At 40.2% G+C, this 25,551-nt stretch overlaps 1 long non-coding RNA gene across 3 annotated transcripts; it reads right to left on the bottom strand.

Annotated features, from left to right (window-relative positions):
• Positions 1-201: 201 nt before the first annotated feature.
• LOC133395076 (uncharacterized) lies at positions 202-25,348 on the bottom strand. Of its 3 annotated transcripts, none has more exons than XR_009767186.1 (3): positions 24,929-25,348; positions 24,423-24,493; positions 202-3,963 (listed from the first exon to the last, which is right to left on the bottom strand). It is a non-coding gene; the product is annotated as an uncharacterized LOC133395076 (long non-coding RNA). The 3 variants fall into 3 exon arrangements; XR_009767187.1 differs by lacking the exon at positions 202-3,963 and adding an exon at positions 3,970-5,705; XR_009767185.1 differs by lacking the exon at positions 202-3,963 and adding an exon at positions 21,089-21,903.
• Between the last annotated feature and the right edge of the window lie 203 nt (positions 25,349-25,551).

Below are 25,551 nucleotides of genomic sequence, written 5' to 3'. Positions count from 1 at the left end.
ACACAAATAAGAGGGACACACATACTAAATGTTCTGTGTCTTTCTTGTTAGTATGGACCTACCATTCACTTTCAACCTCGGTAATTTGAAACCCCCTCTTACTCGACAGACCCATCGCCTCTCAAATAAGAGAGAGTTGAATGTTATACTTTATACAGTCCAAACTCACTGGCTGAACTTCGATTCCCTGCCAGCTATTTGCTTTTTAGTTGGCACGTTTTTCCATACAAAAAAAAATCATTGAAAGAACTTTTTCTGGGCATGCCATGAGATTTTTGAGAATTTTTCAGAAACCGGTTTTCCCATACAAACGCATGCTTTTTAATTGAACTATCAGCCAACTATTGAGCGTTCAACTAAAAAGCATGTCAACTAAAAAGTGTTCAACTATTTATATCTGACTGTATTTCGAAAATAACAACGAGAAACCCGCATTTTTTCACTTGTCAACTAAGCACTACGAACAAAACCACACTTGTCAACAAAGCATCCATAGCATGCCACGATATTTGGTACACCGAAGGATAGTTGTACCAATTATGGACATACCGGAAAAAAGGCATATTTTCGCTGAAATTTAGGTAGATTTTGATGTGTAGTCGTTAAATAACTAATATTTTGCACCAAAATGATGGTTTAAAGAAAAAATATGGTTAGGTGCTTGAAAATCGCTAATATCCTGCAGTGCTGCTCTAAGCAAAATGATAAGAGATACCAAAAATCTTGGCAACACAATTTATAAGGGTGATATTTAACAAACGACAGTGAGCAGTACGGAACCAATGAAGCACAAATGTGTTAAAATGTTCATATTTGAAATGAAAAATCCTTCCGTGGGTTTAGAGTGCAAATAGACTGTTTTATAGCAAAAATAGTATTCGTTATAGCCATAATTGGTGCTATAGCCACAATTGATACACTTACCCTACATGAAACAAACAATGAAAACACTAACAATAAGTGGACTTAGTTTATTTGCTCTTTTGTTTCGTTTTTAGAGAGCAAACATGTATCAGGAAGACTCTTTGTTCTTCATACAGCAAAAACAAATGCGTGAATGCTTATGGGACCGACGTGATTTACACTATAAAAATAAAATACAACAGGCCGACGAATGTGCTTCAATTGGAGAATTTAATGGGAAGCTCGTTCCGACACTTCAAGGATGTTTACAAAAACAGCGAACAAACGGGATCTGGTAAGTTCATTAAGTGTGCTAAAGAAATAGATTACGTTACTGTAGGCTAAACAAAACAATTGAGCACCTTGAAAACCATGCCTGGCAGTACTATGTATTTCAGTAATTTCATAATCGCAATACTTTTTTTTCAATCGAAACCGATCCAATGAATGGTTCCATTGCACTTTCTTTGGTGTATAACTGGCCGACTGCTCTATCGATTTAAGAGTATCACAAACCGTTATGGTAATTTTATTCTAACCTACCAAAAAGCTAACAGTGTGGAAAAGTGGGATAAATAGCTAAATTGTATTAAGCGATAAATTCGTGGCTGCCCCTGCACCGTTGCCCGGTAAACGGATTCCCAACGGATGCTTCCTCCAGACCTAGCTTCCCGCCCTTCAGCAGATGATCGGTTTCGCATTCCTCCTTCTCGTCGTCGAGGTCGAATGATTTGAAACTAAAGCTGGGAACGTAGCTGGACTTGGAGCGAAAATTATGACGTCTCCTAGGCATCAATGGATAAGGAAAGGATGCACACCATTACGCATGATGCATAAACATTATAAAAAAAAACAACTTTTTAACGAAATAAGCAATTTCTATCCAGCTTCCTAGACGATGTTTAGACTAATATTATTATTTTATTTTATTTTAGCTGCGCAACCCAATAGGAAAAAATGGTCTGCATATGATGCAATGAATTTCATATCGGTGACCAACGAATGTGCAACTACAGTAGATACGTTGGTAAGTGTATAAAGTCAATCTTGTTTATATTTATTTTAAAAAAGAAGGTAGAACTAAAGAAGAAAAGAGAATTTTTTCATAGGTTAACGGATACGCTGAATCGTTCTAGATATACACATACTTTTACACTTATAGTTCACGGTGTGATATTATCCTTTCTCTCCCTCTCCATTCGGCGTAACTAAGCAGCCGGATAGGTGGTATTTGCTACGGGTAAACGATCCGAATGTTCTTAAGGAGAGGAGTCGTTTATCTTATTGGTACACATACACTTGCTGTATGTTGTGAATTTATGTATTTATTTTGTTATTCAAGTAGTGACAGTCCAGCTGTTTTGCGTTACATATTCATAGAATGAATTCATTCCGTAAATAACCCAGAAAATCATTATGATTAATAATATGATACCGACGAAAAACTATTTGCAAGATACATTGTAATATAATTTACTCAACTACATATAAAGTATAAATACTAAATTATCACTAGCCTCTTCGGATAAAGTTCTGCAGGTTAACTGCCGCAAGCGTTACTTAGCTGGCTATGCCTGGTTCCAACTCCATAGCCTTTCTTAATACCCTAAATCTTGCGCTAAAAATCCCAAATGCTCTTTCTACAACGCGACGAACTCTAGAATACAGTTCGTTAAATTTCCGCTGACTTTGATTGTGCCGTTCTGGGTCGCCTCCACAGGGTCTTATACAATAATCTGTGAAAGCAAACGCACTATCACCGAGTAACATAAAAGGCACTCTTACATGTTCTCCTTCTCGTATTGGTCATGGTTCAGGTATATGTATCATTCTTTTTTCTAATAGCTCATATAGCCGAGAATGCTTTACCACCCCACTATCCGAAATTCTTTCCTTTGCACCAACATCGGCAAACAAAAAAACCGTTGGCGTCAACAACGGCAAGAAGCACAATGCTGAATATTTTTTAATTAATATAATCACTTCCACTCTCACTCTCATTTGACTTGAACATGCTTTCCATCAATAGCTCCGATGGCATTAAGGAAACCGTATTGTTGCTTAAAATCATTGGAAATTTTCAACCATTGATTCTCATTGATTTCTCATTGAACTCATTGATTTGATGAATATATCCATAGTAAATTCATATTATCTATATCATCCAGCTTAAAAATCAAAATCGTTTTAAAAATTGCAATATAGACACTCATGAATATTTTTTAGAGACCTCTACGTGTAATGCCGACTTCACAAGAACGCCATCTCCGGAGGAATCGCTAGAAATTGAATGGCATTGTCCCGAGGAAAACTTGATAGAAGGAACATATACAGAGGAGCAAATGACCAACACGCAAGACTCATTGCATCGTTCGAGTTCGGCTATTCAGGACCCACAAATGGCCAACGAGTCGTCGCCTTCGTCACCAGCCAACAACGAGCAAACCGCTGTCCTTGAGCCACCTTTGCTCGCAATTACGCTTCACCAACAGGCTGGAAAAACGAAGAAGCGTCGGGTAGAGGCAAATTTGACGTACAATGTAGAAGTCCTTCAGACGCTAAAAACAGTTTCATCAGTTTCACAAACTCTCTTGAATTCAATAAATGACGAGGGCAGTGAGGAAATGCGTTTTTTTGTCCGAGCTGACAAAGAAATTGAATCATGGTCTCCAAAGAGGCGTAATAGAATAGTAGCCCGTGTTGGTACTATGCAATCTATTGAACGCACGGCACGTTATGAAAATTATTGCAACTAAGAATAAATTCCAATAAATCCCAAAAAGATTTGGGATCCTTCAAAAGTAATATTAATGTTTTTTTTTTTAATAAAATTCGGGCTAAACTACTTTCGTTCATTGATCAAAACATATAAGTCTTTGTAAACGAATATTTGCGGTACATACACACTACTTTTTTTATTGTTCTTCAGTGTACAAACGGACGCCTTTTCTTCTTCTGAATACATACTTATCTTTAACATACATGTACATAACTGCCAAGAACTTCGATAAAAGCATCGCAAATCTCTAGGATAAACGTAGATATTGATTATGCCGAAACCTATTGGATGACATACAATACAGATATTAGTTGTTGGTTATAAGATTTATTTTACAGGAAACGCACTCGATGCGAGGCAATCGGAATGGATTCCCATCTGTGGGTGCTCCGAGTTTACTCCGATCTGGTCCGGTCTGGTTGTACAGTCGTCAACTCGTACGAAGAAAAAAATGCCCGTCATGGGTTTAAGTCCCGAATAGAGACCGTGCCCCCATACGTAGGACTGACTATCCTGCTATGGTAACAAAAAGTCACTGAAAGCCAAGCTCACTTAACTAGTGGGTACAGGCAGGCCTTGACCGACAGCGGTTGTTGTGCCAAAGAAGAAGAAAAAGAAGTCACTCCGATGGATGCAAGAAACCATGATCGACTTGTATTCCAACTGTTGTCTTGCAGTAACGGAACCTACTTGTACCTTTAGGGTCTCTGGAAAGACTCCGGCAATATTCTTGTTTGCAGTTGTACAGAATACAGTTGCCAGCGAACGAAGCTTCTACGTTGCTATACGATTTCAAAATATTTTGAAGTCTTTCATATTGCCAACAACATTAGACCATTGACTAACGGATGACTCCAACCTGGCAGACAGGTTGATCCGGAAGTCAGTAAATATCTACTTATATAAACATGTCAATAGCTAAATACTTACGTTGAATGTATACTCCAAACTTCTATAGTTGTCTCCATTTGCCAAAAATCTTTAAGTTATTATCAAACGTTCTCTAGCACTCATAGCATTTCTCATCTCCGTTTCTTTTTTGCAATCATTGGAGTGATTAGAGCCAATAAATAATCAAAATCTTCTATTGAAAGTCGAAGGAAATTTACGACAGTGTTTTCCAATTCTTCTTCTAATATTTTGTTGTACTTATGTCTTATGTAGTAATGAAGATGTACTACCTCGTAAAATAGGTCGCATCCACAACCGCTTTTTGGGTTGTCTCAGTTGCAGTGTATGCGACCGAATAAAATTGATCCATGCAGCTGTATATCCCAGCAAAACATTTGTTAGATTCATTTTCCTGCTAAGTATATTTTAAATTAGGAAAACTAATACAACATTTCATTAGATGAGTTGTGTCTACGTTATATCTGCTTATACCGAACAATCAATTCAAGATTGGAAAAACAGCTTCATCACAAGTGAATACAATTTGACAGCTCTAAAACGATTTGCGACATTTGCTTTCTAGACGTCCATAGCAAAATTCAGCAACATTTTCGATATTGACAGCAGATTTAGAACAAAGACCTGTCAAAAAAATTGTCACCGAAAATTGTCGCGGTACTAAAGTTGGTCGTCTAGACCAATGCTGGTGTCGATGTCTCGCTCGCACTAGTGCAGCGAGTGTTCCTCATGCACTTCTTTCTTACTACCACACAAAATCGGCAGTACAGATCAAGCCTTCGCATTTTGAAGCCGCGAGCGTTTAGGCTTAAGTCTCGGGCGCCTGATGTAATATTAAGTGAAGTGTTGAAGTGTTATTTATTTAAATTCAAATTATTACGGCTTCGGCTGAATTTTCAGGCGTTGAAGTGTTGTGCGCATTGAAATAAAGTTGCTTTAATCTTTTATCATTCTTCATGTATAAGTGATTTGCGCTGCTTTATTTCCAAGTTATTTTTTACAGTATTCAACATAAACAACCAGAAACAGGCAGTAAGGCGGGTGCGCGATATGGCATTCTACTATGGCGGACTATACGAATTCGACCGAACCTCTTCTTCCTGTTTCTACATTTCTACGACATCGGTTGTTGAGCCAAAAAAAAAGAAAAAAAAAAGAAAGAGTATCATTTATTAGCTAAATACAGTTGGAAACAACAAGAAACCATTGAAACCTGCACCTCTGATACTATGGATCAAGACGAAGTTCGAAGTATTGTAAGATTAAGAATTAGACTTAAGTATAAACTAAGGATGAATTGCAAAAGTATGTGTAAGAGAGGTAACGCGCTAATGTGTAAGGGCACCGCCTTTACGACAGAACGAAATAAGGAGCTAACGGGTACAGTTCAGTAATGAATTTACTGTAGTAACTCGTCGGAAGAAAAATAACTCCATTCGAATGTCTACCGAAACATCCACCGGCCTGCCAGTCCATCCACCTGCAGTACCTATCGCTCCATTGGCACATCGAAATGAGTGTACATCCCCTGGACCAACTTACAAACCACTACCAATTGTTGTGAAAACAATATCCATTACTGAGCTTCGACCGGAGCTTCTATCATGCGGGTTCAGGCCGACATTCCGGCTCAGCGGAATTGGTACTTCAATCATCTCGTGTTAGAAGACTGAATATGAAGGTGTTATAAAATACCTGCATGAGCGCAATGCTAAATTTTTCACCCATGATGCCAAACAACACCGTCCATTCAAAGCCGTTCTACGAGGACTTCCAGAAATGGAAATTCACGTAATAGAAGAACTCCGGGGAGTACACCAGCTTGACGGCTTTGAGACGCTTGAAATTAAAAGGCATATTAATACAATTAATTCCAGATTGTATCTTGTGCATTATAAGCGTGGAACCTGTTCACTTAAAAAATGGAGATGGTCCGAACCATTGAACAAGTAATCATCAGATGGGAACCATACCGTGGAAACAAAAAGGGTCCAAAACGCAGAGTCACCGATATCAGAACTTCGGTCACGGTACGCGGCACAGCTAAACCAATCCACGATATTCTCTATGTGCAGTTCAGCCCATCACTGACATCTGTCCAACCGAAGACCAACCAAATGTTCAAACTGCGCAGGCCCTCACCAGGCTGATGATCTAACCTTGTCGAACCAAGTATGTAGAGATTAGACAACAGGCGACTCGTCGTCCGACAAAACATCAGAACTTGCCAATCCTGGGAATTCGGACTATAAATTTGAGACTACTAGCTTTAGCTCCACCAGCGATAACATCTACTCTAGTGACACCGTCTCCCACCGTTCGACCGTCCTCTCCTCACAATAGTATAGTGTTACCAGCAAATCGTACTGTACCAGAAGTAACACGCTCCCCACCTGGCTTCACCACACTCGCTCAACGTTTAGAGAATGCGCGAAACTCCCCAGATGTATCAACGTCTGCTGCTGATGGGGAACTTGTTTCTATGGAGGAACTTTTTAACATTTTTTTAAAAAGATGATATCGAAAATCCTTCTATGCCGCAACAAGACTGAGCAACTCGCCGTTATCGAAGAATTATTCATGCTTAATGGATAATCTTTGAATTGCGCTATGGAACGCGATGTCTGTGAGGGCTAAAAAAATCCTATAAATGATTTTCTTCATCGTTGAATTGATTTCTGATCAACACTGTGATCTTGCAACCATTAGCTGAATTGTATTCAGATCACTTCCCGATTATAACTAAGTTTGGTTTTGAGACATCCCGCGCACCACCAGTGAGTCGCTAAAACTATTAAAATGTTTATTGGGACCGATTTGGTGCATTAGTTGACCGAGGCATTTCATCAACCAAAATACTTCAGGCGCCAACGGCAATTGAATCTGCCATTACTATGTTGTAGAACTCCATCAAAACAGCGATAAATATGTGTCCTTCAGTGGCCATTTTAACGGTAAGCAAAGTAAGCAATTGCGGGGGGCCCCGTCGATGAGCGGCCCCGTGTATCTGTATCCCAGCATCTATAAAAGTTGGTCGAATACGGCACTGTATTAGCGAGGCGGGCCCCGTGGATGATGGACGTTGGGGCCCCGTGTTAGACGAACCCTAACCACCATCATCACTTCTCCCCCTCCGACAGCAACAAAAATTAAGTTAAAATGTTACATTATTCAAGACGGGTGCTGATTACCCCTCGGTAACCATGTAAAGACGGCCTCAACTAATCTTACTGCTTAGGGCCCCCAACACTGTAAGCCCGCCACTGGTGCTTCTATTATCAGAGTACGTGGAGGGCTTATCACCCTGGATGATCATACTCATCAACTGAACCAACGACGAAGTACACTTCGACGTCAATTCCTAAGAAGTGGAGACCAGCAAATAAAACAACAAGCGACTATGCTCTTGCACATCATGTCAGACCGAGTCGCTATAATCCGCAACACAAACTTTGCAAGGTAAGTTGAACAACTCCCAGCACATTAACCAGCCTTTTGGAAGATGCCAAAATTATTGAAGGAAAAACCTCGTCCGATACCACCATAAAACAGCGCGATTGATACAGGGTTTCACAGTTTATCTCAAGACCGCGGATCTATCTTAGTCAATGTCAAGACTGCGGTATGATGCTTGAAAACGTTGATGATACCTGAATTCATCGGATGCAATGCTGAATCTGCGGCACATTTCTCGAACACATTGTTCCGCGCCGAGGACATGCAGTCGAATATGTTTTTACACGTATAACCTTTGTGTACATCAGTGAACTGAAAACAGCTAATTTTTTTTTCGTGTTTTTATAGACGATTTTAGTTAGAGGTTTATTGCCAATTGTATCATACAATTCTTCGAACCTCATCCAGCGTGGGGCCTTCGTGATTAGACGCAAAAAACGATTTAATCCCAAGACTTTGTGGATGCTTGTGTAACCACTACGTTGTCATACAGGGATGCCGTACGTTGCCGTTGGTAAGATTATCTGCTTATGTACAGCAATTTTGTTTTTTGGACACAGCCGGGAATTACGATTCAGCAAAGGGTAAAGTTTTTTTCAGTAGTGTGATCATTCGAGTTGAAAGTTCTTTAATGTGATGGTTATATAGGAGCTTATTATCAATGATGAGACTCAGATATTTCACCTTCTGAAGCTAATGGATTGATATTCCACCCACAATCAGCTGTGGGTTTCACTAGTTTATGACTTGGGTAATGAGGGACAATCATGGTTTGTGTTTTGGTATTATTAATTCGGATCTTCTATTCAAAAGCATAATCTTGCAAGATGGCCAAGGATCGTTGCGCACTACGCCTTAGTTTTGCTGGTGCTTTTGATTCTATGGAGGAACTGTCTTTTGATGCAATAGCTGTGTCGTCTGCGAACAGAAACAACTCAATGCCGTTCGGAAGAACAGGGATATTCGCCATAAACAGCAAATATAAAAGCGGCCCCAGAATACTGCTTTGTGGTAGGCCAGCTGGAACACGTTGCACCTCAGACACATAAGGCCCAAGGACAACCTGAAAGGTGCGCTGATGCAAATAATTCTTGATCATCTTAATCAGGTATAATGGAAGTTGGTACTGAAGGAGCTTGTGGATGAGCCCATCATGCCATACGTTGTCGAACGCCTGCTCTACATTTCGCATCATAATTTCAGTGGATCTTGAGATACGCTTATTCTCTAATAAAGCATTTTGTTGGTGTATTAGTTGGTGAGTTGTTGAATGACCCGGCCGAAAACCAAACTGTTGTGGTGGTAAGATTTGAGACTCGTTGATAATGGTTTGCAGTCTCCAGAAGATAATCGTTTCAAACAGTTTGCTAAAAGAGCTCAGCATGCTGATCGGACGATAGCTGGAAGGTTGTGTGAGATCTTTACCGGGCTTGAGAATCGGGATCACTTTACCACATTTCCAGGATGGTGGGAAAATATTTTGTTCAAGGCAACCGTTGAATATATTCATCAATAAAGACAGAGCGCGGCTAATTCAGATGGTTATGGCAGATGTTGGAAATACCATCAAAGCCTGGAACTTTCATGTTCTGAAAGTGTTTGACGGCGGCTTTGATCCCTGTGAATATAACATATTGTTCAGGTGGTACACTGGTGGACATAAAAATAGGAACTTTTTTCTGTGACCGAAAGACATAGTTCTTGTCAGAAATATTTGGTAGCCCTGAAAAGGACTGTTTAAGTGGTTGTTGGGAGGAGGTGTTGCGGTGTTCCACTGAGCAAAAACACATTCTAACGGTCAATCTGGTGACCGTTATTCGCTATCACTTCCTGACAGCGTTTGGCCATATCGCCGATGAGCTTACGGCATTCGCATCTGGGTATGCGTTCCCACATAACCTTGCAGCGTGTCCATAGATCATCGGCTGAACGTGCAGGCTGGTTCTTAAGCTGACGCTTGAGAGTTGACCACAGATTTTCAATCGGGTTGAGGTCAGGACTCAACGCAGGCCACATTTAACTGTTCGCGATGTGTGCTTAGTGTCGTTATCATGCTGAAAGATGTAATGCTCTTCGTCTCCGAATTGTTGTCGGGCGTATGGCAACATCTTACGACTAAGTATTTTTCTATACCCTTCCGAGTTCAGTGTCCCGTTGATACGGAACAAAGGACCCGTGCCGTGCCAGGAGAAGCAACCCCACACCATTACGTGGCCGCCTCCGTGACTAAGGGTTTTTATCGTATTTTTCGGATGATACGCCTGATTAGGAAAGCGCCAGACGTATTTAATGCCGTCCGAACCATCCAGATTGATTCTGGACTCATCCGAAAAAATGATTTTGCTCCACCAAAAGATGGATGCAGCTAAATGTTCTTCGGCAAACCGAATGCGCGCTTCTACGTGGTGCGGCTGCAGCTTACGAACCTTCCTCGGTCTCCGGGCACAGAACCCAGCGGCGTGTAAACGGCGAGACACCGTTTTCGCCGAAACTTGTAAACCAAGCTCCTGCTTGATACGAGTGCAAGTTTTGAAAGGATCCGCCCTGATCATCTCAACAATCTGCGCGTCAACGTCGGCCGTTGTTTTTCGGGGACGACCTGTCGATTTACCCGTAGCCTCGCTACGAATGGCGTTGTCCACAAACGTCCGCGAACGGCCGAACGCCTTGCAGATTGTCTTGATTGGCACGTTTCACAGTTTATCTCAAGACCGCGGGACCCCTTCCCGAATCTGTCTTAGTCAATGCCAAGACTGCGGTATGATGCTTGAAAACGTTGATGATACCTGAATTCATCGGATGCAATGCTGAATCTGCGGCACATTTCTCGAACATGCTGTTCGCGCCGAGGACATACGGTCGAATAATTTTTTACACGTATAACCTTTGTGTACATCAGTGTATTAGAAACACGCAATTATGTGTCTGAGGTGCAACGTGTTCCAGCTGGCCTACCACAAAGCAGTATTCTGGGGCCGCTTTTATATTTGCTGTTTATGGCGAATATCCGTGTTCTTCCGAACGGCATTGAGTTGTTTTTGTTCGCAGACGACACAGCTATTGCATCAAAAGACAGAGCACCAGCAAAACTAAGGCGTAGTGCGCAACGATCCTTGGACATCTTGCAAGACTATGCTTTTGAATAGAAGATCCGAATTAATACAGGGTTTCACACTTTATCTCAAGACCGCGGGACCCCTTCCCGAATCTGTCTTAGCCAAAGCCAAGACTGCGGTATGATGCTTGAAAACATTGATGATACCTGAATTCATCGGATGCAATGCTGAATCTGCGGTACATTTCTCGAAACACACTGGTCCGCGCCGAGGACAAGCGGTCGAATATTTTTTTTACACGGATAACCTTTGTGTGCATCAGTGTACTGAAAACAGTGAATTATTTTTTCGTGTTTTCACCAGAAAAGATTATTTAAACAGTTCAAACTACTTTCTCTTTTCAACCTTACTAAAACCGCCATTTGGGACAATTTTGTCCCATTCGTTATGTGTACATATTTAGACATGTTTATTATTTCCTAAGGGTTTCATGTGGCAAAATAATTAATAAACTCCATAATTAGGTATAATAAATCTTTATAAGACGACGAACCAGTGCTACTAATAAAATTGCGCTAGAGTGTACGGTAGAATGCTTTTATGGACTAGCCGATTGAATATAGCGAAAACATAAGCACGTAGTAAGCAAGAGTAAAAGCATGTATGTAATTGAATACTTTCGCGCACTTTTATTGTTCTATTCGTATTGACATGCCTTGTCACGAAAACGCGTACAAGCCAGTGCTGCCAGACTTGCAGAAGTACACGCGTCACTCGTTGACAGCAGGGATGCCAGCCATCACAATCAATTTTGCTTATGGGACAAAAATGTCCCATATGGCGGTTTTAGGTTGAAAATGAGTTTTTTTAAATACCACATGAGGTACAATTTTGTTCATAGGTGCACTCAAAAGATTGTTAAAAATAAATAAAAGTCAGAAATTTTCAATGAGTTCACGATGGCAAGCGGAATAACACACCTTTCTCGAATACGATGGGACAAAAAAGTCCCATCGGCGGTTCTAGTGTTAAGTTAAGTATCGCAGTTCCGTGGTTCCGTTACCCGTAGCAAAGACTGACTTTCTGAGTGCTTGGTACTTACAGGGTTTTCGATGATATCATTGACATGATCAGCGAATTGTTGATTCGTTCGAGCATATAATTGACTCTTTCAGCGAAATATTTTACTGTTCGAAAGCAGGTGTTGACATCTTCGGCGATACTATTGAGCTCTCGTTTGTTTTGTTTACACCCTGTGCCGAAGCGTGTTATTTTTCATTCTTAGATGTCCTAAAACTAGCAAATAGCCATTCCCCAAGCATGTTAATAGATATATCAGTTAAAACCAGCACATTTTTACGTAAACCGTTTACCTTCTGATGGGAAAGATCCAAGCTGCAGTCCAAGGGGTACGAAAGTGACAGCGAAAGTTAAAAACACCAGATGGCGCTGTTAAACAGACAATGACAGAAGGATAACCCTTAAGGCGAGACAACAAGCGTATCAAAAATAGGGCCAATAGGAAGAAAGTTCGGCAGCGGTCGCGAAACAGGTTCATGTGAGGTCAAGGCTAATCAGCTGATCGAGAATAGGCGCCATCGAGAAGGACAGTAGCAAAAGTGATTCCAAAGAAGAAAGACTAATTTTTAAACTGATCGGCGAAAATCCATACGCGAAACGACAGTTCTAAGAAAGTCCAAATAAAGCTACTCATATACTGTTACACACGTAACAACAGAGTATCTTCCGGTAAACTAATGCAACTAAAAAATTGCGTGGATAACGCAAACCATCTTTGGAGCCTGGTTCCACTACAATTTCATCCCGGCTGAAAAATAATTTTCAAATGAGAATAATCTGAAATCTAAGATGTTGCTGCTGCTTGATAATTGCACTCCTCTTTACGAAGTGAACCAAGAACTGACATCAGATAAAGGCCATACAATTTTCACTTTTTTATGTCCCTTAAATCCCATGATACAAGGAACAACTGAAAAACCGTATAGCCCTCATAGATATCTATGTAGTTCTTTCTTCATCAGGACATCCAACTATCGCTTTGCATTTCTAACTGCGCTATTACATCGTTTTTTCGTTTCAGTTGCATCCAGTGTTACAAATTTACTTCATAAATAGTAAAAGATCGTCACGTGGATCTTGTATCCATGATTTCTATGAATGATTTTGATGTAATAGCAACAAAATTATCAGCGAAGAAACGAACCCGGGTAATCTAAGCACACATTATATTGAGGAAAGCAAAAGTAATTACAATTGAACGAAGTTCAGAAAAGCTTCAGAATTTTAGTTGACCTTCAAATGTTTACTTAGAATTGAATAGTTATCAAAAGCAACTTAACATTGTTTACATGGGCTCGACAACACTGTATATGGACTTTGGAACCGTCGATCAATTCATGTGCAAAAATACAAATTAGATCTACCAAGAAAAGGAATATTGGTAACGGAGGTTACATTTTATTTAAGAAGAAAATCTATACATCCAGTGCAAATATATATATTCAATATTCATAATATTCAAAATTGATGGCAAATAATCTTGAGTCTATCATTATAGAATAGCAGGAGAATCGACTGATTTGATGGAACCAAACCGCAAGCTAACATAAACTATACTGCGATTGTTTTATACACGCAGATGGAAAATTCCAATTCGATTCCGAATGGTTCTGTAAAAAAAAAAGAATTTAAATTTCCCCTATGAAATAATCAAAACTATTTATGATAAATTATTAATTGATGATTAATTAATCTGAGCCATTCTTTTAATTGAGTGAGTGAGTCAATTCCCATGATACGAAAAAATCTACTCTTTTGGAGTTGTTCATTTTAAACCTAGTTCCTTTAAAAACCAAAACCATTTTTTATACCAGCATCGTTCCAAAATAAAAATTCCTTACTGCGAATAATACAGTTATTTACTCACTTGAATAAACCAATTCATTTCGGCAAGGAATTAGCAGTGTCATTCTGCAAATATTCTACTCCGAAAAGATTCAAATCCGCAAAGATTCAATCCCTCTAAGATTTAATTACAAAGTTAAAAGTTAAAAGAGTTACAAAGGAATAAAAAGATTCAATTCCAAAAAGAATCGCAAAGGAGTAACAAGTTTCAATTCCGTAAAGAGTAGCAAAGGAGTAAAAAAATCAACTTCAAAAGAGAGTCAATTCTGATTGAGATTAATACGGGAGTCGTACAGAGCAAAGCGCAGTAAATTAGTGAAATGGAAGAACACCGGCAGAGAGAACTGAAAATGAGAAGATTCCTCTTAAAAACAATGCTTTTACGCCCCAAACCAAGGATCACAGTGAAAAACGAAAAAGTTATATGCAGGTGACGTCGGTGTCTGACAGTTGCTAATCGAAAGCGAATTGTGCCGAATCTGACAGTTGATAATCGAAGGCGAAAATTGTGTTATTAAATTGGACAGAGTAGCTTACACCATCTGCCGTGTGAGCAAGTGGTCAACAGCGGTGTCTATTCAAAACTACTATTGTTATAAACAAGTGGACAGTTTATTGGACAGGAAACCCTGTAATGTTCGATTACGTATTAATTTTACTCCAAAAGCTGTTTACACGATTTAGATATTCAAGATCGTGTAGTTGGGAATCGTTGGAAATGTGTGTGTAACGGGTATCAGAAAGTAATTAAAAAATACAGTAGAGCGTCGATTATCCGGGGCTGGATTAACCGTTGGTCGGTCTCGTAGTACAGTCGTCAACTCGTACGACTTAACAACATGCCCGTCATGGGTTCAATCCCCAAATTGACCGCGCCGCCATACGTAGGACTGACTATCCTGCTATGGGGGGGGGGGGGGTTAGTCAATTAGTCAGTGAAAGCCAAGCCCACAAGTGGGTACAGGCAGGCCTTGACCAACATCGGTTGTTGAGCCAAAGAAGAAGAAGAAGAAGAAGGATTAACCGGCGGGTGGCTTAACCGTGCGACTAAAATTTACAGTTGTTTAAATGTGGAGAACATGAGTAGCGATTGACAGGTTGGTAAAAATGATTTTTCTGAGCTTATGTCAAGATGCTTTTTTAAATTTATATTAAATGTGCATCAAACCGTGAAATAATACTTGGATTATGTTAATACATGATTTTGTATCATTCGATTGTTTACATTCCGAATCAATATAATAGCATGTTAGTTTCACGTGAGCTATTATGTTGTCTTCTGCGGTTTGATGCAAGCCTATAAGTCACATTGATTTTGTTGAGGAACCTTGATGATACACCTGTGTTGAATGCCGTCGGCGAAGAAAGAAACAGCTTTCAAACGTAAACAAACAGTTTACTATGCTCTTGCTTTCAGCAATCCAATGGTAGCGGCACACGATTCGATCGTAGTGGCATATGATTCGACCATAGTGGAATGCGATTCAACCGTACTGGCACGCGATTCAACCATGGGTGCACGCATTCGATCGTAGTGGCATGCGATTCGAAGCAGGCGGTTTGCGATTCGATGCAAACGGCACGAGATTCGAACGTAGATGGAAACAGGTGTAAATTATAGCCATGTTGACTCGGCGCTCTAGCACCAATCGAACACAACATCGAACATGAAAAATGTATGGGATTAAACTTGTTCGATATGTTGGTTATCAAATCGAACAGGGAAAATCTCATACAGTTTTCATGTTCGTTGTCGTGTTCGATTGGTGCCAGAGCGCCGCTCGACTTGCAGATGTTAGTTATATGAGTGATTTGATAACAAAACAGGACAAAGGTTATTTCATGCACAGATAAAATAAACAATTTATTCCGCTTTCAGTGTTTTGTACATGACAAAATAATTAGACCTGTTGCAATTACGACATCGAATAATCACAATCATCGATCATCATCATTTACCGCATTTACTAGCATGGAAAATACCAGTGTGCCAAAAAGTAAGAGAGTGGTGTTGTCTGTGGAAGAAAAGTTAAGCTTCATTCGTAAATTTGAGAAAGGCATATCAACATCAAGTCTCGCCCACGAATATGGCGTATCACTACAAACAGTACGTAACATTTTAAAACAAAAAAATCAATTGCAAACTTTTGTGCAAGATTGCGATAGTTTGGCTGGTCCTTCCAAGAGAAAAAAAACCATGAAGATGTCGTCGTATAAACATCTCGATACCGCCGTTTTAACCTGGTTCAAAGAAAAGCGTTCAGAAGGTGTGCCCATAAGTGGTACTATTTAGACTGAAAAGGCAAAAGATTTTCACCAAAAACTAGGGTATCAGGGGAACTTTGAAGCTTCGACTGGATGGCATAAGAGGTTCAAATGCAGTTGCGGCATACGAATGCTCTCGACGCAAGGAGAAATTTTGAGTGGTTGTGTAGAGAATGCCGAAGATTTTTGTCAGAATTTCCAAACATTTCTCGAAGAGGCAAATTTAACCTTAGATCAAATTCACAATGCAGACGAGACAGGACTATACTGGAAATGTCTACCAAAACAAACACTGGTAACTGGTGCTGAAAAGTTTGTACCCAGATTCAAAGAACCAAAAGAAAGGCTAACTGTATTGTGTGCAAATGCGTCAGGAACGTATTAGATAAAATTTGTTGTGATAGGGAAATCAAAGAAGCCAAGAGCGTTTAAAAACATAAACACAGATGATTTACCCGTTGTCTACTACAACCAGAAGAGTGCTTGGATGAATAAAAACGTATTTACTGAAAACAAATGGGCTCCAGAAGTCAAGGCGTTTTTGGCATCAAAAGGCATACCTCAAAGAGCCATTTTACTATTGGATAATGCTCCATCACACTCACAAGAGTCGCTTCTCAACACGGATGATATATTTTCGATAAAATTTCTTGCGTCAAATGTGACCAGCCTAATTCAACCAATGGATCAAGGTATGATTAGTTTATTAAAACGATTTGCTGCTGTTTCGAACGATGTGCTAGATTTTCGGAAAAAGCTCACGATTTTGGACGCTGTATACGCTTTATCGAGTGCATGGAATAAAGTAGAACCCATCACTCTGATACGATCCAGGAAATACATTCTGCCAACAATGATTTCGGTAGTAGATGATGAAGAAGAGAATGAAAATCATGTACACAAAATGTATGCAGGGCTCAAAACGTTATCATGTTTTAGCGAATCTCTTCTCATTGAACATGTAGAAGAATGGCTACTTGTTGATGCAGATGCCCATGGCTTTGAAACTAAAAACGATTGTGACATTGTAGCAATGGCAAATTAGGAGGAAGATTCGAGTGGATCTGAAGAAGAAAATATTGCCTATGAAAAAAATTGACTTCAAGACAGCGAAAATTCATGTAGACGGCCTTCTAACTTTTATGGATCAGAAAGGCTTTGAATATTGCGACAAAATAGCCGTATGTAAGATAATAACTGATATCAATCAGATGATACAGTCTGCCCAAAAACAATAAAAGATTACGGATTTCTTTGATCATAATAAAAATTCTACTTAACATGAATATAAGCAACGTGCATTCCGACAATACAGCAATGAATTGAAAATAAATCTTAGCTTGGAATGCCTATATAAAAAATCTCCGGTGTTTTTGTTTACATTCTAGCAGATTTAAACCCTTAAGATACAAACATTTTTGAGTTTCCGAAATTTCTGGGACTATTATCCGTGCAAATCGATTAACCGGAATCCGTTCGGTCCCGAGCATGCCGGATAATCGACGTTCTACTGTACATTAGTTTCTCCTCAATGACAACTTTTAACTGTCAAAATCAAAATCGTCATATCTGGGAATCGTCGTATCTGCGAATCGTCGAAACTCGGGGGACGCTTACGTTGTTTACGTTGCGTTGTTTTTTTACGTTGTTTTTACGTTGTTTTTTTAGTGATTTTTTTTACGATAGCAGTTTGAATTAGCAACTGTTAATTTTCGTTTCATACATGATCTTACGTTTTCGGAATATTAATCCCAGTAGATTACAGACATTTTCATGTATTTCCGGATCTAAGTTATAAAATAATCGATGCAAAAACTAATAAAACTGCTATGCTTTGAAATTAAAATTGATTGCAGGTTGTCTTATTTTGTCGATCACTGTATAAGAAACATTTACTTAGGCAGCGGTAATCGCTGATGCGGGCGTGCGTGCGTTTTCTGAAAATGTATGGAATTTGACACCCGCAGCGGGTGACAGTTTGCAATCGCATGCGTCAGAATCAAACAATTTTGATTTTTTCGCACGCACACATCAGTCATTACCGCTGCCTTAAGTTGAAGCAGAACATGTGTGTCTTTTTCTTTCATCCAGGGTATTGCCCAATCCAACGTGGTTAAAAGAGGTGGGTAACATTAACCGTAGTGATTGTAGTAGCCAAAGCATAATCGATTAGTGGTGGGAGCTCAGAATCGAACCTACCAGATTTCGCGATCAGAATCGGCTTCGGAATCGGAATTGACCTGGGAATCGCAATTTGCCCCGATAACGGAGTCATAATTGACTCAAGAATTAGAATTAGCTCATGTAACGTCCGGACTAATATCGCCCACTGTGCACTCAACCCGAACCCCGAACGCAGCAGTATAAACGTATTATACTTTGACCGCTGGAGCACCCGGTGTCCAAGATGAACTGTCATAGAATAAAGCTCTTCTTGGCGCGACATTGAACTGAACAGACGTAAGCCACTGACTTCTGCGTCTAATTATTTATGTGCTCTTCCGAATCGTGCTATATATTATTGAAACGGTCAATTAACCTTCTGCTACCCGTAGAACGCTTGGTCGTTACACTCCGGAATGTGAATTAGTTCTTGAATTTAAAATATAAGTTTTAAAAGCGAAATCAGGCCGGGAATAAAGATCAGGCCGATTTCGCTCAAGCCGTGTATAAGAATGATTTTTTTACAAGTAAATTTTGATTTTATGCGGTTATCAATACGTAGGTTTTTTTTTTAGTTTGACATTATTACGGATTGGACGGGGCAGAATAGAAAAATAAAACTTAATGTATTATTATAGGTTAGGCGCTCACAAGGAATTTCTGAACACGTGGTCTCTGACGAAAGGTTGTGAGTTGTTCACAGATTATAGGTTACGTTGTCACACGCGGTTTTTCACATCCCGATTATTATTTAAAGTCTTTTTTTTTCGTAACACGCTTAGCTATTTTAACACGATATGAATACGATGTGTATATATATATATATATATATATATATATATGTATGTAAAAATAAATTTATAAAAAAAGATTTATAATAATAAAATAAAACATTGAAATATGAAGGGTTATAATTTTTTTTTTTTTTTTTTTTTTTTTTTTTTTTTTTTTTTTTAGTTTAGCATTTCTTTGAACTGACCTTGCGTTTCACATTACCAACCTTTTTTTTTCCAGACTATTGCGCTGCTTAGGTTGATCTTCACCCGCGATTGCACTGCTTTTTTTTTTGCTTGTCGAAAACTACTCGCCGTTCGCCACTCTGCTTCAGTTGTTCTCTCATAGGGTCGTCTCCGGTCACACGAGGTCCGATTTTGGCACGACACGGTGCACTTTCACGGCGACAGTATCACGTCACAGTGTGTATTGAACACACTTTCAGTCGTCTTGTGAGAGAGCGAGGATTGTAACGGCACTCGCTGGATCACAATTCTCACACACTACGGGGCTATTGCAGGCGTTCATCTAATACGGCTGTAATTCGCACTTTCGGTCGTCGTGTGAGGGAGCGAGGATTGTAACGGCACTCGCTGGATCACAATCTCACAAGTACGGTGTTGTTGTAGCCGTTCGTTCAATACAGTAATACGCTTCTGGTGTCATACAGCACAATGGCGCGTGCCGTATGATGCCCTAGCGTTGCACGTACAATGCGAGGGTTTTAACAACTCGCTATATATATTTTGCTCTTTCGACCACACTCGATGGTATTTTCGACCACAAGATGCGAGGATTGTAACGTCACTCGCTATGTTCGTCTTCTCTTTGGTGGTATTTTCGCTTACACGAGGATTATAGCGACACTCGTAAGATACCACTTCCGTTTTTCTTTTTTCTTACACGTGGTTTTGCTTTTCGGTTTTAAACTGGCAGGATCGCCATGTAATGTTGTAGGTGTACGGACGTGTGTTCAGTCGAACGTCCAAACGGAAAAAGAGAGCCCGCTCGGGTTTATTAATTTCTTTTATACAAATTAACACTAACACTTACAGATTAAACTTAACGCATCTAACTTAACGAATCTAACTTAACGAATCTAGCTTAACGAACCTAAATGACCTAATTAGATAAGAACGCGGCTACACTACAGATTGAACCCAAATGCCTTTTTTATGGCGATGCCGAAACTAATTCTGTTTGGAAGCCGATTCTAATTTAGGAGCCAATTCCGATTCGAAAACCCATTCCGATTCCGGAGTCCATTCCGGAACAAATTCCGTATCCGGAGCTGATTCCGGAATCTATTCTGGAGCCGATTCCGGAACCAATTCCGGAGTCGATTCCGATTCTGAAGCAAAAATCGATTCCAGAAACTGATTCCGGATCTACTATCCGGAATGGATTCCGGAAAACTGCGGAGCTAGCCGGAATCGATTCCGACAAAAATTTCATTTTCCCATCACTAGTATGGTTCATACAACAGTTCAATTGGCATGAAGGAAAAGAATGTGCTCTTATCTTTTTGGTGAATTGTTTTTCTTCAAAAATAACCTAAATGCTGATATACGTTTGCGACATAACATGTTATTACGCAGTCAGATAACCGTTAGATCATAAAGATATGAAAAGAGTTGATTTGAGATACAACATTTATAAAAGAGTTATTAGATGTGAGCCCAACAATCAACTGTTAATTTGTAGCGCATACGCTTAATGCGTTTGTGATGCCAATATCGATCAATTATTAACAACTATGAGGGTCCTTTCCGTCTTAAGTTGATAGGCTGAAATTTCAGCATGTCAGCTGTTAGCATTGTATATCACTTTTCGAGCTGCTATCAAAGTGGGTATAATATACAGGTGCGCTTATTCCAAGATGTATGAATTTAGAAGGCTGATTTTTATCGCCTCTGCTTCTGAATGAGGATTTTAAGAGTGTTTTGTTTAGTCGTCAAGCCTCCAGAAAGTTGGTTTGCACAAAAATGTTCACCCATCGTGTCAAAAAGTGATATCCTAATTTTGTTATATTAAACATGCTATAAGACCACCTGGAATACTTACACATTGATTCTGGATTCCATCACCAGATCTCTTTAATGCGCCTTGGGATAAATGTAAACACCACCTTGTTTTGCCACTTTTCGAGCAGATACTCGGATCTAATTCTAGTTTTGAGGCTAGAATAATCTAGACTGAAAATTACAGACTAGTTTTGTGTGTGGTTTTATACAGAGTGTTTACATGAATTCAGCCTCCATCAGTTAAACTGCATACAAAAAACTTACTAGAATGATAAAGGGCCCCATGGTTATGTTTCAACGACTGTTCATTTTTAACTATTTCTTTGGTAATGCCGACTAGTATTAGTCGCTGGTTCCAGGCGTTCAGAAGGTTTAGTGGCAGTCAACGTATGCAACTTACTAAACACGATATAACAATAAAAAAACATGAAAAATATATTTTTAGTGTAGGCTACCAATCAGCGCAACAAATATTCAAATTTATTATTTACAAAATTGTACGAAAAATTTGCTTCAAATATCATAAAACTAAGAAATAATGCTATTTTGACACTTTCAGTGGCACCTTCAACATGTTCAGCCCCAGGGCCTGTCAGTGATCTTTCCCGTATGTCGATGGCAGGCCCTGGGATCTGCCATTGGTCTTGTGCTAGGGAAACAAACAATATTATGAATAACTGTACTCTTCACACATGAATAGCCGCAGTCGGCAAGTAAAAGAAAAATATTCTAAGAATAATTGCAGTTGATAAAAACGTCATCCCACACACAACAGTATTGATGAACAAAGTAGGCAAAATATAACATGAAACTCACCACAAAAACAAGCAAAAACCGTGGTACAATCCTATCATCAAGATAGACTGGTCGATGCAACACATCAGCAAGCATAACAACAATAGTTTGGTCATACTACAACACTTTATCGAAATAGCCGATTAATACGAAAACCACTACAAAATTTACACCGATGGTTCCGTTCTACCACCCAACGCCGGTTGTGCAATATACACACAAAATAGAAACCTAAAACTCAGACTACCCTGTCACCACTATCTTCTCAGCGGAAGCGATAGCTATCATCAAAGCAGCCGAAGAAGTAGCACCTCAAAACACCGAGTGTGTTATTTTCACAGATAGCGCATCCGTCCTAAAAGCAATAGAACACGGACATTTCAACAATCCATACATCCAACATATAGAACAACTTCCCAACATCAAATACATCAGCTTCTGCTGGATCCCCAGCCACAAGAAGATTCCAGGAAACGAACAGCCGGATAGACTGGCCAACGAAGCCCGATTGTTACTCGCAGTACAAAGCAACAGATTGTCCAGAGCCGACTTTTGTCGTTGGCTTCACAACCAGACTAAAATGCACTGCACGATATAATGGCAACAATCCCACAACAAACAGCTTAAATATATAAAAACAACAATAGATCCATGGACAGACCACCCTTCACGAAACCATCTGAGAATCTTCACCAGGTTAAGAATAGGTCACACCTAGTGTTGGGCATTGTGCGCGAGTGCGCACTGTGCGCTCAACACACCTCATTGTGCGCACTGCACAGCACACTTTGTACTGTGCGAGCACACTTCGCACAGTGCGCGCACTTCGCACTTTTCGCACAGTGCGCGCACTTCGCTCTTTTCGCACAGTGCGTGCACTTCGCACTTTTCGCACACTTCGCACAGTGCGGGCACTTTTCGCACACTCCGCACAGTGCGCGCACTTTTCGCACAGAGTGAGCACACTTCATACTGTGCGAGCACACTCCGCACAGTGCGCGCAAGCCTGCGACGCGAATAACAGTTTTCGCGTGAAACCAGCTGTCTGTTTTATTGCACAATCGCAAAGCGGTGGCTCCGAGTACAAGCACAGACACGTCTCATCTCAGCCAAATTCAAGAGAAACCTCAACCCACTGGAGCGTCGTTTACCTACGACATTCACAGTTCATAGTAGTTTTAAAGAGACGCGTGCTTGGTGTCAGCCGATTTTTCCTGATAATTTCTCCGGCTACGAACCGCTGTGTTGATATTGTGTTTCGGGGCCTTTAAATTTTTGTCTGGGTGTGTTGTATCCTTGTGTTTGTGTTACGGGTTTTCAATGGTGGTCAAGCGCAGCATTCTGTGCATTCGATTCTCGCAGCAAATGTCTCCGCGCGGTTTCGGTGTGCTCGTGCACCGGCCAGCCACATTTGCAAAGAAATATGTTGTTTCTCGCTCTACCCAATGCCTTGGGCCAACGATGATTAAATTGTATCGATTTCAGCAGTGCGCGCGTGTTTCAGCGTTCTGCGCTTTTGCCATGCGTAAAAGGGTGGAAAAGAAGAGCGTGGAATGAAGTGCAGCTCGTGGAATGAAATGGCCCTCAACATAGTTATTTTTGAAGCAATGCGGCCAGCGAGTTGAATAGTTTGGAGGCCCCTGCTTTAAAGGATTGTATGTCACATGTATGTAGGTGTATGTGAAATCGATGGGGTTTCCAATATTTGCATGGATCTACACATGCTTTCTGTTGGGACCAATAATAGCCATCGTGGATGGGCGGGGGGGGGGGGGGGCTTGAAGAGGTCAGGTGTCCGCCAAGTTCATCCACTGTTAGACGAACCCGATTGCTGAGTAAATGAACTCTAAGAGAAAAAGCTGACACTGGTCGTGTTTTCGTGGTCTTTGTGTACCTACCACCATAGTACGAAGTGTGCTCGCACAGTGCAAAGTGAAGCAAGTGAAGCTTGCACTGTGCGAAGTGTGCGAAAAGTCCGGACTGTGCTCGCACTGTGCGGAGTGTGCGAAAAGTGCGCGCACCGTGCGAAAAGTGCGGAGTGCACGCACAGTGCGTAGAGCGCGCACAGTGCGAAATGTGCACCGCACACTGAGATGTGCGTGCGTGTGCGCACAGCACACCCAATTGTGCTCTTTTTCCCAACACTAGTCACACCCGTCTCACACATCGCCACTTTTAAAACAACGAGAGCCCTTCAAACTCCCTATATAGCGCCGCAGACATAACAGTCAAGCACTAACTAACCGAATGCCCAGAATATGAGAACATCTCAACCTACCAACCTACCAACCAAGAGCCAAACTCAACCTACCAAAGAAAATCGAACAGCTTCTAAAAAACGACACAACTATAGAAATGAAAATTGTTAATTACCTGAAAGAGACAATGCTACTGAATCAAATATAACCATCGAAAAGAAGCGAATGAACTAGACCTCAAAGTCTCTATAAAAATAAGAAAAAGAAAGAAAAAAATACAGTTGAAATTATAGCGAAAAAACTCCTTTTTTGTACATGCATCTTTGGATCAAAATCCACTGCTTGCGCTGTAGATGCCGGCGGAACGGAAAGTTGATAAAAACAGCGCCGGATTGAACCGGGCTGAATATGTTAAAGCACTGTCAGATTTCAGAAAACGTAAATATCGGTTTTGGCGTTTTGTGGTGTAATACAAAACACACTTAACATTCCACTCTCGTTTTTTATTTACATTAATGAAACATCGAAAATTGAATCAACTTCTATTTAGTTGGCACTAAATAACTGGCGCGATATAAAGATACTTGATATAAAACTGATACAACTTGATATCAAACTGATACAACTTGATATCAAACTGATGAAGTAATCGACAAACCAATTTGTTTATAGACTATTTACCTGTTCTGATTGCCTTGATGAACTTAAACAGCTTCACGGAAAAGCGTCGCTTCATCGTTCACACACAAAAATGCACCGCTCCAGCTATTTGGAAAATACCTTTAGTGGCTTTCTTAATCCACAAAACGGGAAACGTTTACCGAATCCATCCTCTTGCTATACATTGTACCGAGCACTATTGTTACAACTTCTCGAATCAAGCAAATTGCAAACGGCGAATAAGTGCCCACATGACCCACATGACTAAATCTGCCAGCTGCCAGCTAAATCAACAAATCTTTTCGTTGGCCTGCTGAGTAAGGCGGCGCTCTAGCAGCAATCGAACATGACATCCGACACGAACAAACCCATATAATCATATGGAGGTGCACTGTCAGACACAAACAAACAAACAAGACAAACGTCGAGTCGAACATGTCAGTTGATTCTGTCTGTGAGAGCGTTTCTACATACACCGAAACTGCAGGTGAGAGATGGCTGTGAGAAAATTGACAATCGGTTTCTCACGCCGGTGTGTGTAGAAGCTCTAAAAAGCCCCGAGATGAGACTTTTAAAATGATGTTGAAAAAATCCATTTGAATCGCTAAAATGAACTCAAAAAAGTTTCTTTTACTTTTTAATAA

The sequence above is a fragment of the Anopheles gambiae genome, chromosome 2 (genome assembly GCF_943734735.2).
Source record: "Anopheles gambiae chromosome 2, idAnoGambNW_F1_1, whole genome shotgun sequence".
Classification (NCBI taxonomy): domain Eukaryota; kingdom Metazoa; phylum Arthropoda; class Insecta; order Diptera; family Culicidae; genus Anopheles; species Anopheles gambiae.
This window is presented reverse-complemented; position numbering and strand designations above follow the sequence as displayed.